General features: G+C 39.7%; 1 protein-coding gene across 3 annotated transcripts in view; it reads right to left on the bottom strand.

The window, feature by feature from the left end:
- Raf1 (Raf-1 proto-oncogene, serine/threonine kinase) overlaps positions 1-19,274 on the bottom strand; it is a 68,768-nt gene that overhangs the window by 41,833 nt on the left and 7,661 nt on the right. The window contains exon 1 of one of the 3 annotated variants that reach the window (XM_013515404.1): positions 4,286-4,386. The exons of 1 other annotated variant lie outside the window; for it this stretch is intronic. The gene's annotated coding sequence lies outside the window, so the exon portion shown is untranslated. Of the gene's footprint in view, positions 1-526; positions 545-4,285; positions 4,387-19,274 lie in introns of those variants that run through there. One more of the 3 variants, XM_013515405.1, reaches the window with a different exon arrangement.

Below are 19,274 nucleotides of genomic sequence, written 5' to 3'. Positions count from 1 at the left end.
CTGCCAGCCTGTTGTTGGGAACTTAAGTACTGTTTAGGTACGGGGGTTAGCTTGAGTGCTTCAACTTCTAAGAATGTCAGTGAACTCAAGCACTCCCAGAAACTAAATATAGAATCCTGTGTTTGTGCTCCTGTACATCCAGACCTTACCTTCTGCCCATATCTGAAAACATCATGACCCAAAAAGAAGCAAGTATCACCAGCATAAGAGCACTAATTAGAAACCTTTTAATCAGTCCTTTCCCTGCTCATTTCTGACTTGCTGTTTATATGCCAGTAACATGCTTTAATACTCAAATAGTCTAAGTGTATTTACCCATTATATCTTTATGGAGACTGAAGAGGTGGGAAATATATCCGTATTATGTAGCTAATAATCCATATTATACTATAAGATAGAAACATCATAATAATGAGAAACAAACAAAATACAGTATTACATTCTAAAATAAAGAAAATTAAAGTCAGTTGTGGAGGCAGGGACTCATTTAAGGCAGAAAAAAAAAGCCAAGGATGGTGGCACATACCTGTAATCCCTGCATTCCATGAGGCTGAGGCAGGAGGCTCACAAGTTCAAGACAGCCCAGGCAACTTAATGAGATCTATCTCAAAATTTAAAAACAGGGTTGAGGATGTAGCTCAGCGAAAAGGCTCTGGGCTCAAACCCCAGAACTGTACCTTCCAAAACAAACCACAGACACACACCATTATTACTAGACTATATATACCTATATGGCTTGCTTCCTCTAAACTGTAGTTCCTTAAAGGCAAGAACCAATCTTTCACACTTTTACCTGGTGTGGAATCTGGCATACAACTATATACTGAACATATAAATGAATTTGCGGTTCACCCAATGCGTACTAACAAATTTAATTCACTTGGCATCATTCTCTTTGAACTGGTTTTCCTGAGACCATCCTCCTGCATATCTGAAAGGAAGCAGATATGGTTCAAGGATGAGATGCGTGCTACCATTCAAAACTTCTGGGGTTGAAAGTAACAAAAACCCCAACTCAAACTACCTTAAAAAATAGTAATTTACTGATTCATTTAACCTGAAAAAACCTAAAACAAACGATTCATTTAAAAACCTGAAAAAAAGGTAGAATAGCTTCAAAAAGGCCTGATTCAATGGCTTATGATGTCACTAAAAATCTGATTTGTTTTTTCCTTCTCTGCCTTCCTTGGTATTTGCTTCAATCTGGCAATTCCCTATCCCACATCACAGGATGGGAGACTACAAGTACATCCAGAGGGTTATATGCATCTTCATTTAAACCTAGCAGGCACACACCTGCAATCTCAGCACTTGAGGCTGAGGCAGGAAGATCATGAGTTCAAGGCCTGCCTGAGCAAGACCTCATCAAGGAAGAAAGAAAGGAATGCAGAGGAGGAGGGCAGGAAGGGAGGGAGGAAGGGAAAATGGAAGGAGGGAAGGAAGGAGGGAGGAAGGGAAGGAAGGAGGGAGGAAGGGAAGCAGGGAATCTGACAGGTAAACAGCACTTCTCAGGGAGCTCTTTGGATTAAGAAGCCCCAAACATGCTATCACATTTCACTGGCTTTTAGAGAGTCACTAGGCTGAGCTTTAACTGACTGATTTAAGATAACTGGGTTCTCCCCCATAGCTAAGGATGTGGTCAGTCTCACTCAATCTGCTTGGCGATCTATGTATTAGAAAAGGAGAGTTAACAATTCCTCAGAGAAAATATGGGATTCAGTCACTGTGAGGAGAAACTGAAACAAGCTAAACACGGGTCCACTACGATGGTTTACAGGTAAAAATCACCCAGTTCAGGGATTAAAGGAGGGAGTTTACAGCAAGACCCTTAAGTTAAACCTCCAATGTGCACTTAAATGGTTTAGTCAAAATCTAGATTTTGCATTTAACTTGAAGTGTCTCAGTCCCTGCCACTGTTTATACAGTGCCCACCTATGCAAAAATCAAAATCCATAGGTCTTCTAAAGTCCTCAGAGCTCGGTGGGTTTTTCTGTTTTTGTTTTTGTTTTTCTTTTTTATCTTTTTGAGACAGGGTCTCGCTATGCAGCTCAGGCTGTCCTTGAGCTTACTTTGTAGCCCAGGCTGGTCTTGAACTTGTAAGGATCCTCCTGCCTCACTCTCCTGAATGCTCGGATTACAAGTGCCACCATATCTGGCTAGAGCTCTGTTCTTTTGCAAATCTCAGGGGAGATCCTTGGAAGACTGTAGACCCCTAATTTTGAAGGAAACAGGATACCATACATTTTCTTGTTCAGTTGCTTCCATGGAACACACTACTCACTAGAAAGTGAAATATAAGATATAATGGAAAAGGGAAAACATGACAAAAAAGACAAAACCCAGTATGTTTTGGGCCTCTATCTTAAGCCAGGCCTAAAAGGGGTGTTTATAGATTTTATTTAATCCATTTAACTCTTACTTTCGGATACAGGTAACTCAGAAAGTTATATAATTTGCCTTAACTGAGTTTAAATCCAGGCTCTGCAATCCACTACAAATGTGATCATAAATAAGTCACTTCCTTTTTTGGACCTTAAGTTAACCCCTCTGCAAAATATGAAGTTGGATGAGAATGATCTGTAATAATTCTTCTAGTTCTAACTAGAACTGTGGAAATCTAATATGTATTCAATGTTTCCATCAAAGAATATGCTTTCCTTGCTTTCTAAGAAGACCATGCCAAGCAATCTTTTCATAGTGATTTACAAATTACTATGAGTAACCTTTGGTTACTGACAGAATACCAATATACCACATTTTCCTGAAGTATAATTTTTACTCAGATCTGATGAGGGAGGTCAATAAGGTAACTAACATTTTTAAACAGTGATATGTAGGTATATATTAATGAAGAATAGGAGAATGGATGCTTTTAGTTTGCTGTTTGTGCAAGGAATTAATTGAACCCTGGGCCTTGTACATGCTAAGCATGCTCTATACCACTGAACCATATCTCCAAACCCAAGAACCAAAGATCTGTAAGATGAAACATGGCATCAAAGAACTTTTTTGGCTTTCAGAGTATTTAATCTTCTGTAATACTGCTAGTAGTCTGGTGGAAAAGCTTCCTTGAAATATGATGGATGTAACACAACAGCTTTTTCTTCCCTTTGTATTCTTCAGATACTTTTTTGCACTTTGGTTGTCACTGCTATTTAACTATCATTGCTTTTCCCTTGGTTGACTCCTCTCCTGCTCAGCACTTGCAATTACTGAGAACTCACTCTGAGGAATACAGGTAAGCAAATGTGTGGAACTATGCAGAAGAGCACAAGAAGACAGAACACAGGAGCCTAGTAAAGCAGGCAAGGTTCTCTGCATACTTGAATCATAAAATTGCACAAACTACTGTAGTAAATTTTAACAAATTATAAATGCTTTAAACTTCAAGACAGCCAGGCATGGTAGTGCACACCTGTAATCCCAACCCTCAGGAGGCTGAGGCAGGCGGATTACGGTAAGGTCGAGGCCAGCCTGGGGTACATAAACGAGTTCAAAGCCAGTCTGCACTCTATAGTGAGACCCTGTCTCAAAAAATAAATAAATAAAATTTAAAACTTCATGATGAACTGCTGCAGCTTTGTTATCTTCCATATGGTTAATGCTAGTACAATGCTTGGTGAGTCTATAGCTGTTGAGTGACTAAATGAACTGAGCACATACTCTGAAGTCAAAGAGACCTGGAGGTGAATGACCTTCCTGGCCATTTAAAGTTGGCAAATGACTACACATCTAAGCCATAATTTCTTCACCTGTGCTAAAATGAGTACAACTATATTTTAGAGATTATCATAAAAAGTGAAAAACAAAGAATGCAAAACTCAGTATCTCATACATAGTGAACATTTAATATACAACAGGTATTAATGCTGACACGACAGTACTAACCAATGTAGCAGTAACCCAGACATGATTTTCCTCTTAGACAACTCAAGTGTCACTATGTCCCTCTCCAACCCTCTAAATTTGTTTTCCATAGAGCAGTCAGTATAGTCAGAAAACACAAATCTGGACATATTATCCTCTCCCATAATGATTCACCCATTCCCCCTAACTCTCAAAGTCCAAATTCTTATCTGTGACCTGGAAATTTTTCTGCTGATGGCCTGGCCTCTACCTCTCCTTCCCACTATATCTCCTACCCGTTGTTCATTTTATTTCTACCACATTTACCTCTTTGCTGCTAGTTCACTGCTTGTCAACCAAGATCTCCCTAAAACATCACCTCACCTAGCCACACTGCCCAAGTGTACCCTAGCCCTCCACATCACTTCACTCCACTCACCTTTAGGGGTTCTCACCACTGCTCAACATTTAAAATCATAGTAAGCTACTTTTCCTATTCAGTGATTCTCACCCGCTGTGCCACTACCTCTTAAGAGAGTCTAGCACACAGTAGATTCTTAAGATCTATTTCTTGAATGAGAAACAAACTCTGGCATCTGGGCAACCTGGCAAGTTCAAACAAAAATCTTCAGTGCAGTCACTTAGAAACCACACCATGCTAAGAGGCTACATCCAGATCCAGAAAATGGACAACTGTGAGAAAAATTAGATTCAGTACAGAATAAATGGTGACCTGAATCTGCTAAAGTCACAGGACAGTTCATCAAACAAATCTCAAACACACAAAAACCACTTGTCAAAAGACAAAAAAACTATAACAAATTTAAAGATCTTAATTATCTTTTAACTGTGACTCCAAAATCAGGCAACACATCATTCTATAAAACAGAATGGGAGGGCTAGGGATTTAGCTCAGTGGCACAGCGCCTGCCTGGCAAGTGCAAGGTCGTGAGTTTGATTCTCAGTACTGGAAAAAAAACAAAAAATATAAATAAATAAATAAATAAATAAATAAAACAGAATGGGTGGGGCCTGGGGATTTAGCTCAGTGGCACAGCGCCTGCCTGGCAAGCACAGGGTTGTGAGTTCGATTCCTAGTACGAGAAAACACACACACACACAAAAAAAAAACCCAAAACCCAAACAAACAAAAAAACCAGAATAGGTGTTCCAACAGCCAATCAGAAGAGCCTGGTTTTTTAGACATAAAAGACTGATGAAAGCAGAAACACAAAACAGGAAATGGACTGGTCACTTTAAGTTTACCTTCTTTCAGGGTACAACAGAGAGGGCTCAGGTAAACTGGGTCCCTTTTGATTGGCTCTTTTGAATCTCAGGGCTCATTCTGATTTTTTTGCTGTACATTTCAGCATTCAGTTTGACCTAGTTGGGTTTGGTCTGGCCTGGGGTAGCATAGTGTAAGAGGCTAGTCCAAAACAATAGCCTTCTCTAAAATTTTATTTAACAATTCCTACCGGGGCATGGTGGTACATGCCTGTAATCCCAGCACCTGGGAAGCTGAGGCAGGAGGATGGTTCCAAGTTCAAGGCCAGCCTGGGCTACAAAGTGAGTTCAAGTGGTTGCAAGTTCAAGGCCAGCCTGAACTGCACAGTGAGACCCTGTCTCAAAAAGACCATTTAAAAAAAAAAAAAAGCTAACCATATTCCATAGTTTGATGTACTACTATTATCTGGCATTTTCCTCTAGAGTTGTTTTGGATTAAAGTAAAACCAAGCACTATTCTTGTTGTTCACTGATCTGTCACAGTAAATGTTTTCTATCTGTTTATATACCTAGCTGGTCTTAAATATACATTGCTGAAAGTAGTTTTAAACTATAGAGGCAGAGCATCCACCCTGCATGAGTGAGAGACCGGGGTTCAATGCCCAGCACTGGCGGGGGGCGGGGGAAGGAAGACATGACACCTCTCCAAATACATAAGCTGCCAATCATGAAGCCAACCATTCAGCAGAATCAAAAGATTTAAGGAGAAAATAAATACAAATTTAAATTTTCATCACTGATTCCTGCAATTCCAAACTGTACAAATGTCAAAATGTGGGAAAACATGTTCACAAAGGACCATATGCTATAGTAAGTCCCTGATTTACAAACAAGCTGTTCTGGGAGAACGTTTGTAAGTCGAATTACTTCATAATCCAACAAAGTGAGTCTCCTACAGTACACCTGTGAAAGCTCACAACTCGAATGTTTGTAAGTCAGGGACTTACTATACTCACTACTTTCTCTGGATTTACTATGGGTCAAATACCATATGTCATACCATTGTAGCCCTACAAATATTTCTCCATTTTAGTAAAAGAAAAGTCAGTCTTTCTGTCACTCTCTAGAGACAAGGTCTGGCTATAAAGTCCAAGCTAGCCCTAAACTCCCTATGTAACCAAGGCTGATTTCAAACTCACAATTCTTCTGCCTCAACCTCCCAAGTGCTGAGATTACAGATGTAAAGCCAATTTTTCAATAAATAAAAATTAGGGGAAAACCAAGGTGGCTACCTATAGACCAGCAGTAGAACAACTGCACAGTATGAGCTAGGTCCTGGGTTAGATACCCAGCACTGAAAGGGGCGGGGGGGGGGGGCGCTGTTGAATGTCAGTAAGTTGTTCTGTTTTTGTTTTTTTTGTGACAAGGGAGATCAAACCCAGGGCTTTATGCATGCTAAGCACAGGGTCCACTAGTGAGCCACATCCATAGTCTAAATGTCAACAAGTTTTATATGTCACAGCTAATTAGCAGATTTCTATGATTCAACATAAATTGCTCAACTCATTGAATAACTTAAAAATTTCACAGTAAATTCCTATTTTTAATACCTAGGAATATATTCTTGAGGATTTCCACAAACGAAATGCACTAATGGAGCCAATCCATTTTCTCCTATACACTAAGCTACAAAAAGAAAATAATCTATGAAAAAAGAAGGGAACAGAAGTAGGGGGCCACTGTTTTTCACTTCTTAAACTTTCAAGAAATAAGGCTAGCCACTGGCGATATAGCTCAGCAGCACAAGCGCCTGCCTGGCAAGCACAAGGTCCTGAGTTCAATTCCCAGTACCAAAAAAAAAAAAAAACAAACCCAGAAACAAGGCTAATTATGTATGTGTTAAAAATTGGTAAGGGAAGATCCAAGTCCTACCCATAATACTACTGTTTTCAGACAACAAATCCAAGAGGGCAGGTGAGACACAACACCCAGCACTCAGCTCCCCGACCCACACACATACACAGCAGCAGAAGTCACCAACACTGTTGACTATGCAAAAAGCTGTACTCTAAAGGCACCCTGAGAAATTTATCAAGACCTGTCTCAAAAAAGAGGGTATCAGGGGTCCTGGGAATGCAACTCAGAAGAAGAGTACTTGCTGAGCATCCAGGCCCCAGACCTAACCCCAACACCACCAAAAACAGTTGTACTCTATTTCCACAGAGCTTCTAAGGTTCTAAGCACAGTTCCTGCAACCTTCATGGCTCAACCTACAGAAAGCACCATGTAGCCAAGACACAGGTTAAATACTGTTGGGTGTACAAATACATTAAGATCAAAAAAAGTAAAGGGGTAAGAAATACAAGGGCCATGTTATGTTTGTAGAAAACTAACTTGTTTAAAAATGTCGAGGAAAGTAAGTTTATTTCCTAGTATAATTCCTACAAAACTGCTGCCACTGGACCTACAAAACACTTATACAATTTATATAATTCAAATAAGTATTAGGTTATGATATTTTGAACCCAATACATTTGTTTTAGCCTTCTCACCCTAGGGTCTATTTCTAAAAGTAATTTCAGTGAATTGCTACATTCAGAAGTATTTCTAAAAATGAACTAAAAGGGTAGAGGTGTAGCACAGTGGTAAGAGAATGCACTTAGCATGCAGAAGGCCCTGGATTTGATCCCCAGCACCACCACCCCAAAAAAACATAAAAAATAATGCCAAATTAATACAGTGTAAGTTGGAACACAAAATAACTTCTAAAAACTCTTGAGAGTTTTGTTGGTTTTGCCTTTTTTTTTTGTACTAGCAATCGAACTCAGGACCTTGTGCTTACCAGACAGGCACTTGTGCCACTGGGCTATATCCCCAGCCACTAGTTTTGCTTTTTGAGTTTCCCATATGGTATAAAAAATAAGAAAACAATATTGTACTGTTCAAGGTGCAAGATTTAACAGGGAACAGCACACATACAAAGTACTATACTATCAAATAACTTTAGAATAATCAAACCTGGCAAGACTACATTCAAATACAACTACTGGTACTTAGGGCATCATTTTCAGTGAATTGAGTCCTAATATTTTAAAGCTTCTTTCCCACAATGACGCTTAATTAGAGCCTGTAATCTCAGCACCTGCCTGAGCAATACAGCAAGATCTTGTGTCAAAATAAAATTTAAAAAAAAAAGTTTTTAAGGGATAGAGATATAACTCAGTGTGATGGCCCAGGAACGGGAACGGAAGGGAGGGAAGGAGAATGGGGACAGAAGGGAGAAAGGAAAAGGGAAAGAAAGAGGGAAAGGAAGAGAAGAAAACGGGGGTAGGGAAGGGTGGATCACAGGCATAAATGAATGTTTTAACTACAAACAATCCTCTACCACTCTCTGGAGATGAAGACCACACTAGAAGCACCCATTTAATCTTTCTCTTGTCATAGCACCTCTCCTGAAAGACAAGGTTAGATTCCTTTCGACTGTGCCCCTGCCCCCAAAAAAGTATAACCATTACATTTACTCCAAGATTTTCAGGAGCTAAAAGCAGAAGAAAACCTGAAACATCCGCCATCAGAGTCCAGAAGCAGCTGGAAACGCCTGGCCTTAAGACTGACTTTGTTTCTCTGGCTTTGCTCAAGCCAGGCAGCCACACATCTCACTAATAAATTCCTTGCTGAGAAGAGAAACGCCTATATGCACTACACAATGTAAATAGTTCACCCACAACCATTTAAATGTTTTCTCCAAAAATGCCTCAGCAAATCAGTAATTATAACCTGACACTCTGAAAAGCCTCACTTGAGTTTTGCTTCAAACTCTATTTTACATTTTACTTTAAAATATTACAGTATTAAAGCCAAAAGATCTCAGGTAGCCAGGACTCTGCTGCCAAATAAGGTTTTAAAAGAGCCCTAAGTCTACCTAAAAACCCAGTTTTTGAGGATACTAGTGCATTACACATGGTTGGGACTAATTCCAGAAAATTTACATTAATCAAGAGAACTCAAAATTTTATAGAACTTTACAGTTTATTCAGCTGTCTATTATCAAAAAACTGTTAAAAATTAAACATTATTATTATTCAAATCCTTTTTTAGAAAAAGGGAAAGTGACATTCAAAATTAGTAACAGGCCAGGCGTGGTGGCACTGGCCTGAAATCTCAGCATTCAGCAGCATTCGTTTTAGCCTTCTCACCCTAGGGTCTATTTCTAAAAGTAATTTCCTCCATTGTTCCTCGTTATAAACTCAAGGCCAGACCAAACTACATAGGGATGCTGTCTCAAAACAAACAAATAAACAAAATGATTAACAACAATTTAAGAGTAGCAAAACAAAAAATAAAATCTCACAGTTTAAGCTACAGCTCTATTATACTACTGATTTAAATAAGCAATAAATTTGAAAAATTACTATTTAAATACAGGTAAAAGTACTCTATTACTTATAATTTATAAATTTTATATGACATATTACAACTAAATCAGTTAATAAGTGAAATATTCTTGTCTTTTTTTTTTTTTTTTTTTTTGAGACTGGGTATCACTATGCAGTTCAGGCTGGCCTTGAGCTCACTTTGTAGCCCAGGCTGGTCTCGAACCCCCTGCCTCAGTCTCCCGAATGCTGGGATTACAGGCGTGTGCTACCATGCCCAGCTACTAAGTGAAACATTCTAACACTGACTCTTTCTGATAAACCAGAAGATTAGAAAATAGACTGGTAGTAGTAAAGAAAAATGTAGCAATGAAATATGACACAATATTTAATGACTTTAATAACCATTCTGATTGGAACACTACTCCAAAGACATCTGCTCAGTTTCATACTCAGTTTCATATAATGAATGTTAAGATTCCAAAAGCCAGTACAATCATTTAGGAAATCTTTCCAGCAAGTGAAGTGGAACACACCTGTTACCCCAACATTGTGGGAGGCTGAGGTAGGGGGATCACAAGTTTGAGTCCAGTCTGGGCAACTCAGTGACATTATAGACAGCTAAATTAGGGAAAGTGACATTCAGAAATATTATAGGCAGTCAAACAGAGCGAAGCCCTCAAAGAAGCCAGTGCAGAAGATAAGAACACACTACAACTGTGGGTGGAGGCGCATTCCTTGAAGGCGAAGACTCACAACAAAGATGGAATGACTATACCTACATATTTCCCTGAGGGATAAACAATAATGATCTATCTTCTAAATATACATCAATCACCTTGGATGGGGGATCAAGACCTCCTGACCCATTGCTTTCAAGAATGGTCCTTGTTCTTTCCATGTACACTTGCTATGTGACTTGCTTCCCCACTGGATCAACATTACCTAAGCAACTATACTTGTAATCTTATTGGTTGATCACAGCTTTGTCTCCCCTTATACCCACCCCATGAGTTTGATCTGTAAGGCCTCTCCTGTAAGTGGGAGTCCACTATAACCTACTTTCCAGGTCCCTTCCCATCTCCCTTAGGCAGGGACTATGTTTTTTCAATAAAATTTCCTACTCTTAACCTCCATTGTTCCTCAGAATTCATTCTCCAATTTTGGGGGACACAAATTCAGCTTATCAGACATCTAGCAGGTTAGGAGCTATTATTGCCCCTGTATCTTTTGGAGATCCTGATATCATTCCTGTAATACTGAGACCCTGTCCCATGATTTAAAAAAGAAAATTAAAAGTTCTAGGATTGTAGTGCTCAAGGCAAGGGCTCTGGGGTCCAGCCCTAGCACCACAGGGGGAAAGAAACTCTTTCCACTAAGCTCACTTCAGAGTATTACCCACCATATAAAATTCCAGACATCATAAACGCTCATCAGAATTGGGAAAATTAGTACTAAAAATACCTTTCTGGCCAGGTATGGTGGCATATGCCTGTAACCCCAGCACTCAGGAAGCTAAAGCAGGAGGATCACTGTGAGTTCTCTGGCAGCCTGGCTACCTAGTGAGTTCAAAACCAGCCTGCCAGACTACGTGGTGATGCCTTGTATTTAAAAACAAAACAAGAGGGCTGGGGATTTAGCTCAGCGGCACAGTGCCTGCCTGCCAAGCGCAAGGTCATGAGTTCAATTCCCACCTGAAAAAAACAAAAAACAAATAAAAAATAAAAACAAAACAAAAACCAAAACCTTTCCAAAGAAAGAATTTCCTATATTAAATGACAACTGCTAAAGATAAAACATTTGAGCCCTTGGGAGGCTGGGGCAGGAGGATCACAAGTTTGAGGCCAGCCTGGACTATATATATTGAGTTCAAAATCAGCCTGGATCATATAGTCAGACCCTGTCTCAAAAAAAAGATAAAACATCAGCTGGCTCCTCCTAAATATCCCATCTTTAGATTAAAAGGCTTTACTCTAAGCCCCCAATGTTGCTAAAAATGCTTATATAAACTGAGCATATTTTATGCATACATGTATGATAGGAAGCTTCCTGGAAATATTGATTAGTAAAAGAAAGTATATCTTGGAAAGAAAAACACTTCCAAAATGTTATTTTAAACTAAATCTCTGAATTAAGTATAAGATTTAGGGCTGGGGATATAGCTCAGTGGCACAGCACCTGCCTGGCAAGTACAAGGTCCTGAGTTCAATTTCCAAGACCACAAAAAAAAAAAAAAAAAGTATTTAAGATTTAAAAAAAAAGTTTTCACAAAAAGTTACAGCAAATGATTTATTATAATCTTACAAAAAAAAAGTAATGGAAATAGGTATTTCTACCCATGTCAATAAATATTTAGGAAAGACAACTCTTTAAAAGCTGGGGGGGTGCCTCACACCCTGGCGCACAGCAGGCCCTGGCACACAGCAGGCCCTGGCACACAGCAGGCAAGAACTCCACCACTGAGCCATGCGCTCAGGGCTCTGGGGAAAAGGGAGGCAGCAAGTATATGGAGGGACAGAGGAGTTCAAGACTTGATCTGTGCCTCAGAAATTCTACAGATGAAGCTGAACACAGGCATTGGTGGGTCAGCCCTGTGAGACGGTGATGGAATACAGCTCATAAAGAAAATGCTTTAGCAGGGGCATTTTCAGAAACCTGCCAGAAATACAACTCATACACTAGCTCACATCACACCAAAGAGTTAAATTCTAAAATGAAGCTAACAGGATGGAGCCAAAATTACCCAAGAAAATCCTTTAATCTCCTCTTAAATACATGGCCTGTATTTAGGGTACTCACTTCATCTCTGTTTCTTCCTCCTCAAAATAAGGACAACAAGCTGGGTGCACTGTTGCCAGCTATGTGGGAGCCAGAGGCAGGTGAGGCTGGAGGATCAAGAATTCAAAGTGAGCCAGGTGTGATGGTGCATGCCTGTAATCCCAGCATTTGGGAAGCTGAAGCAGGAGGACTGCTTAAATCCCAGACCAACTTGGGCTACATGATGAGACCGTGACTCAGGAAAAAAAAAGCAAAGAATTCAAAACCAACCTGGGCAACACAGTGAGGCCTTATCTCAATAAAATAAAGATAATAATGTACCTACATAATGAGATTGCAGGGGAGCTTGAATGTATTGACGTAAACTCACACTTGACAGTAGAAGCAGTCAATAAATACAAATAATTATTGCCAGGATCATTTTTTCAAATGTATCTTTACATAAAAGATTCACAACTGTGAAGTCATCAAACTGTAAGACTTGTGAAAATTGAGAACTGGGAAGAAATTTCACTTTCTCCAACTTCAGTCAACATTTGAGTTCTTCCAGCAGAAATCAACATCTTCCAGTAATTTGCCAAAGACACACAAAGGGAAAGCAAAGAGGCAACCAATGTATATTCTCTAGGCCTTTTAGATAACATGGAGTTGTTTGTCCACACATCTGTGAATCCAAGAATGGAGACACTGCAGACGAAGGGAATGGGTACTATTCAAAGAAGAATGTCCCACAAATGGTACCATGACAGTCTATACTGTTACCAGCATGCTGTGAGCCCTGCTATAAACAAAGCTAAGAGTCTTGCCAAGAAAATGAATTTGTATACTGAGCACATTAAGCAAGCACCTCTAAGACCCAAGACAGCTTCCTGAAACTCGCAAGGGAAGATAACCAGAAAAAGGAAGTCCAGAATTAGGTACCTGGGGTTCAGCTAAGCACAAGCCTGCTCTACCCCACAAACACTTTCTCATGAGAACACATGCTAAGGGTCAGGAATGGTGACTAATATTGCCTATATTATCAAAAACCATTTCGGGGCAGACAGCCAAAGCAAAACTAGTTGACAGCACCTGCCTGGAAAGCACAAGGTCCTGAGATCGATTGCTGATTGCAAAAAACAAAAAACAAAAAACAAAAAAACCTTTGGTTGAATAACCATATTATAATGTGACTTCACTGAATTTGTTTCTTTGAAACTCATTCCTTTCTTTACCCTCACCTTGGTCAGTCTGATAAACTGGGTGAGCAGCTTCAAAGCTACTCCAAACTTAGTTCAGGGAGTAAGTGTTCTTTTTTAATTCAGTTGGCCATGTAACACTGGGGGTGGGGGAGAGATTCTCTCTGTCTCTGTCTCTCTCTGTCTCTCTCTCTGTCTCTCTCTCTGTCTCTCTCTCACTCTCTCTCTCTCTCTCTCTCTCTCTCTCTCTCTCTCTCTCTCTCTCACACACACACACACACACACACACACACACACACAGAGTTTCTGCTTACACTCTGGGAGGCTGAGCAAGAAAGACTGCAAGTTGAAGCCCAGTCTGGGCAACTTAGCAATTCTGCAAAACTGTCTCAAAAAGTAAAAAAGGGCTGGAAATGTAACTCAGTGTGAAGGGTGGGTTCAATCCCCAGTACTACACACACAAAAATAGTTTCTGGTGAACAAACTCCTCTCAGCAAGCTAGAAAACAATGTCTAGTTTGCAAAAGGCTTATGCTACAGTCATTTCCCAACAGTCCAAAAGGGCATTCTCATGTACTGTGAGGTGGTATGTGTCAATATTCTGAGTTTCCTCACTCCGCTTTCTCAACTTCTGACCGCAAACTGGTAACCTCATCAGCTGACTGGTCAGCACACATGCCATGCAATGTGCCACTCTAACCTTCTCAAAGTTAGCTAGGAGAAACCGCCCAAGTTTAGAAAACAGACTCTACTGTTGCAGAAGCATAATTTTAAAGTAGCAGTTAAAAATGAACTTGCTCAAAAACAATTATGCTAAAACAATCAGTTCCACAGTGAAAGACGTCTGAAGCCAATTTCATTTTTAATTCTCATCATTTTAAACCTCTTTTAACTGCTTTTAATTCAAGTTTTCTTTTCATCTCCAAATACATCACTGTTTCTTCATTTAGGCAGAAACTGCTAATTTTAAAATGAATAACCATTTACAAAGTACATTAGCATGTACCCAAATATACAACACAAAAGCAAAATACAGTTTAGAGATAGCTAATCTGATGGTCAAATAACAATGGCTACTTACTGAAGGGGTAGGAGGAGAAGCAAAATCACCCACTAAACCAGTCACCTGGAAACAATGACTTAATCTTGTGTCACTAATTCCTGTTCTATATAAAAAGAAAGGAATTTTCACGCAAATTCTGCATTCAACAAGTGGTTTAAAGAACTGCCTTTTTTTTAAAAGACACTGTTCTTTATTAGTACATATTTGTAGTATATAATGTTTACACATTCCTTTGGGGGGCATAACACCTTAATTCCTTTTTTCATCCCCTTTAAAAAAAGAATTACCCTTTAAAATAAGGCAAATTCTATAACAAGTGACTGCCATTACCCATCTGGGCAGACACCGGGCCTTGTCCTCAAGATAGGTATTTCCTCGTGTTTACACCCTGACACAGCAATTTCAAGAAGTAACCACCAGATTCAGTCAGCTGACTATTAGAGTCCACAGTGTTCAAGTAGAAAGATGCCCTAATCCTTGGTGGTGTACCCAAAGATAAGTACCATGCTTGCTTTAAGAATGTCTAAGAATAAGAGGATCCTATAAAACTGACAGTATCACTCATTTTTTTCAGAAACTACTTTTAATCTACTTTTCAAGAATAATTTTCTTAGCTGGGTGGGGGTGCACACCTGTAGCACTCCAAGCACTTTTAGAGACTTGAGACAAGAGGACTGCAAGTTCAAGCCCAACCTGGGCAATTTAGCGAGACCCTGTCTCAAAAAAAAAAAAAAGAAACTTAAAGGATAATAATTTTCTTAAATCAAGGACATGCGTAGAAGTCTTCCATTAATTAGACCATTAATTCAAAGAAGCTCTCTAATTATACTCAGCTATTCTGCCACAGGATTAAAAAAAACGTGAGAGACCAGGCATAGTGGTGCCTATCTGTAATCCCAGCACCTGGGAACTCAAGGCCAGCCTGGGCTGCAAAGTGAGCTCAAGGCCAGCCTGAATTGCATAGCGAGACCCTGTCTAAAAAAGACCAAAAAAAGGGAAAGAGGGAATAACATGAAAAGGTAACCTATGATTGTAAATTATGCTGTTTGATTTTTCTGGCTATTTTATCAGTTAATGAGAAAGTGTTAAAATTTTCTATTACGGTATTGAATTAGAAAATTCCTACTCAGTTCTCGTAACATTTGCTTTATATATTTTAAACTGTATCTTCCTGGTCAGTAAGACCTATTATTACATAGCAGTGGTTGCAAACCTATGGCATGCATGTCATTGTGTTTTTAAGACAAAAGATGTTAATGTATGAGTTTTTCCTACACTAAAATCTCAGTATTCAGGTTTTCTAAACTAAAAACTCAGTATTCAGGTTTAACTGAAGTGCTGTTATTTTGCAATAAATAAGGGGTTTTGGGGTGCAGTTTAGCACTCGGTCTCTAAAAGGTTCACCATCACTGTTATACAGTAACTCATTCTATCCAGTTCTGTCTTTATGTTCCAATTATGTCTCTATTCAAAAGAATATACTGTTACTATAGTCTTCAAAAACTATTTATATGACTCACCTCTCTTCCCTCCCAAAGAAGTCTTATCACCTTTTCAGCTTTACCTACTCTATAGGGCATGCTACAACAAAACCTGTCTGCACTCTTAAAAGAGTATCTTTGCTGTGGTTTGAATGTGTCCTGCACCCTAATGCTTCACATCTCCAGTGTGACAGTACCTGGCAGGACCTTTAAAAGGTGAGGTCTATGCCGGGCATGGTGGTGCACACCCATAATCCTAACACACTACAGGCTGACACAGGAGGATCACTGTGAGTTTGAGGCCATCCTAGGCTATATAGTAAGTTCAAGGCCAGCCTAAACTACATAGTAAGATCTGTCTAAAAAAAAAAAAAAGTGAAAAACCATCACCATTTAGTAAAAGCAGGGTATGTGCTGGGGACTGTGCTAAGTTAGAGCCTGTAGGGAGATAAGAAGGCCTACAACAAAAAATGGTACTATTTGGGAGGGAAGGAGGTTAGGTTTCTAAGAAAACTATAATGAGTTGTCAGCATGGAAAGGTCACCTCTAGCTTCAGGGGAGAAAGAGGGAGCCAAGAATGATTTTTAAAAATGATAATAATAAAGGATGATTTCATGGTACTACTGGAGCTTGCTACAATAGCATTTCAACCAACTGCAGAGATAAACAAAAGCCAAAATATATCCAGACAGCAGGCGCCCCAGAAGTGGCGCGGAGACCACAGAGAAGCACAGACACAATGGGTGCCCCCCCCACCCCGCCGACACATGCATGAACCATCCTGACATGGAGAAACCTCTGGGAAAACATGCCACATGGCGGGTCGCTCTTGGCCCTGCCCTTGAGAGCCAGAAAGGTCCGGAGTCAGCGGAGGAGCAGCTGATGAACAAGGACTCGGAGAACACGCCTGACAACTCAGAGGTCGAGCTGACTGGGGACGCGAGAGCCATTCAGGAGCTGGAAACCAGGATGACCTTGCGAAATACCCGGGGAGACCCCCTGGAGGCCATTCTTTCCCTAACTGTACAGGCTGCGGTGGAGGAGTGAGTGGAGCTCCAGAGAGGTCTGCACCAAGACTTCATGGATTACATGGGTGCCCAATATTCAGACTGTGTAGAACCGCCTTCATAAAGAAGGACCGTTGTCTCCAAGGAGGAGCCCCGCGAAATCATGACTGTAGAGGAAAAAGTGGTCAGCCCATTGCTGGACACTGGTGCTAGTCTCTCGGTCCTTCTTTTCAGCCCTGGCCTTCCTTCCAGCCATCACACCTCAGTGAGGGGAGTCCCTGATGAGGTAAACCGCTATTTTTCCGCAACCCTTGGGCTGTAACTACTGGTTGGATCTTTCTTGCACATTTTTGTTTTCCTGAGAAATCACTTTGAGGATGCCAACATGTATTGCAGCAGCCACTGATGATTTCCTACCAATCTGTCCATAACTCTGTAACGTTTGTATTGTTCCTATGCTATTTCGTAAATGGATGTATGTTTGTTACTATGTGTTTGCAACAACCACTGAGAATAGTCAATGATTATTTGATTGATCACTCATGTATAGCTCAATTTGTTTTCCCTAGAGACCACTTTGGAGAAACCAAGATATAGTACAACAGCCATTGATAATCTCCTGCCATTTCTGTCTGTAACTCACTATTATTTGTCTATTTGTTTTCCTGAGAAACTATCCTGAAGATACCAATAGGTAAAATAACAACCATTGATAACGTCCTACCACTTTGTCTGTAATTCGGTGAATCCCCTATTGCTATGTTGTCCTTCTTTTACTCTTTAAAATTTAAAAAAGAAAAAAATGTATATATATACATCTAGAAAGCAAGAACAGAGGGAAAGCAAGGAAAACAATGAGTGATGATGAGTACAGCCCCTTAAATATATTATACACACACAGAAATTATTACACAACTTCTGTACCCTTTTAAATCTTCATACTCAGTGTCTTCACTAATATACATTTATAATAGGAACCTTCTTCCCCTCTCAGTTTTACCCTGCTTTTTCTTTCTACTGTACTTAATATTCAAAATAGTAGCCTGTTTGTTTGTTTCTGTAATGTGTTTAACCCAGCGACTTCACACTGGGCTATGTCTGCACCCTCACCCTTACACACATACACATCTTTTTTTAAAACTTTGAGACAAGGTCTCATGAAACTGCCCAGGTTGGGCTCCAACTTGTGATCCTCCAGCCTCAGCCTCCCAGAATGGTGAGAAGAAAGGTGTGTACCACCATACCCAGCTGCTTTGTTTTAACCTCTTCTTTGCACTGTCTCCTTTTCCTCTCCCCAATGAACCTACTGGTATTCCTCAGTGGTTTCCTCTATGTTTATAATCTCACACTATAGATGCCATACACACATATATCCATATTTTCTACAATAATTTATATTTCCCAAACTACTAATTTTTAAAAAGATACATTAACTGATTGCAGTGGTACCTCGGCTCATAAACTCAATTCTCTTCACGATTCTAGTCGAGAACCCAATTGGATGGGAACCAAATCAAATTTCCCCATACGGTCAACATTGAACTTAATCATTAAATTTGATTTGGTTCTCATCCAACTCAGTTTGGAGCCAGAATCATAGAAAGATCAAGTTCATGAACTGAAGTATTACTGTATAGAATGCATGTTCACTTGGGAAGGGAAAAAATTGAGTATGTAAAAATTAAAACACTAAAATGACCTATAGGTGGTGCTTGCCAACACCCTATGGATATACTTATCCAGTCTTTTTTTCCTTTTTTTTTTTCTCTTCTTTTTTGAGACAGGGTCTCACTACTAGTACAGGCTGGCCTTGAACGTGGGGCAATCCTCCTGCCTCAGCCTCCTCAGTAGTAGGATTACAGGTGTGCACCATCACGCCTGGCTTATCCAGTCTTTTCTAAGTACAGGCACAGCTGTAATCATTTTGCCTTGTAAAAGTGAAATCTTACCGTACATTCTCTAGTACCTTGCTTTTTTCATTTACTACCAAGTATTATCTGAAATCATTCCTCATCGGCTGACTGCATATATTATAAAGAGTATGGAGGGTATAAAAAAGATGACTACAACAACTACAAGTACCAGCCTATAGAAAAACTTGTTTTTTTACCAAAAGGATGAGTCATCAACTATACATCTGATTTATCTCTTTGAAGAATACCATACACAAATTCATTTAAAAAGCGAGAAATCAGATTGAAATATAACCAACTTTTAAGGATCTGGTTTGCCCATTAGCTCCAATTAGCAATAAGAAAAAAAGCCTATGTCCATGCTACACTTACTGGGAAAATTTATTTTAAAAATTCTCAAGAACTCATACAT

This window comes from Chinchilla lanigera, unplaced genomic scaffold, assembly GCF_000276665.1.
Source record: "Chinchilla lanigera isolate Chin_1 unplaced genomic scaffold, ChiLan1.0 scaffold00028, whole genome shotgun sequence".
NCBI classification, from domain to species: Eukaryota; Metazoa; Chordata; class Mammalia; order Rodentia; family Chinchillidae; genus Chinchilla; species Chinchilla lanigera.
This window is presented reverse-complemented; position numbering and strand designations above follow the sequence as displayed.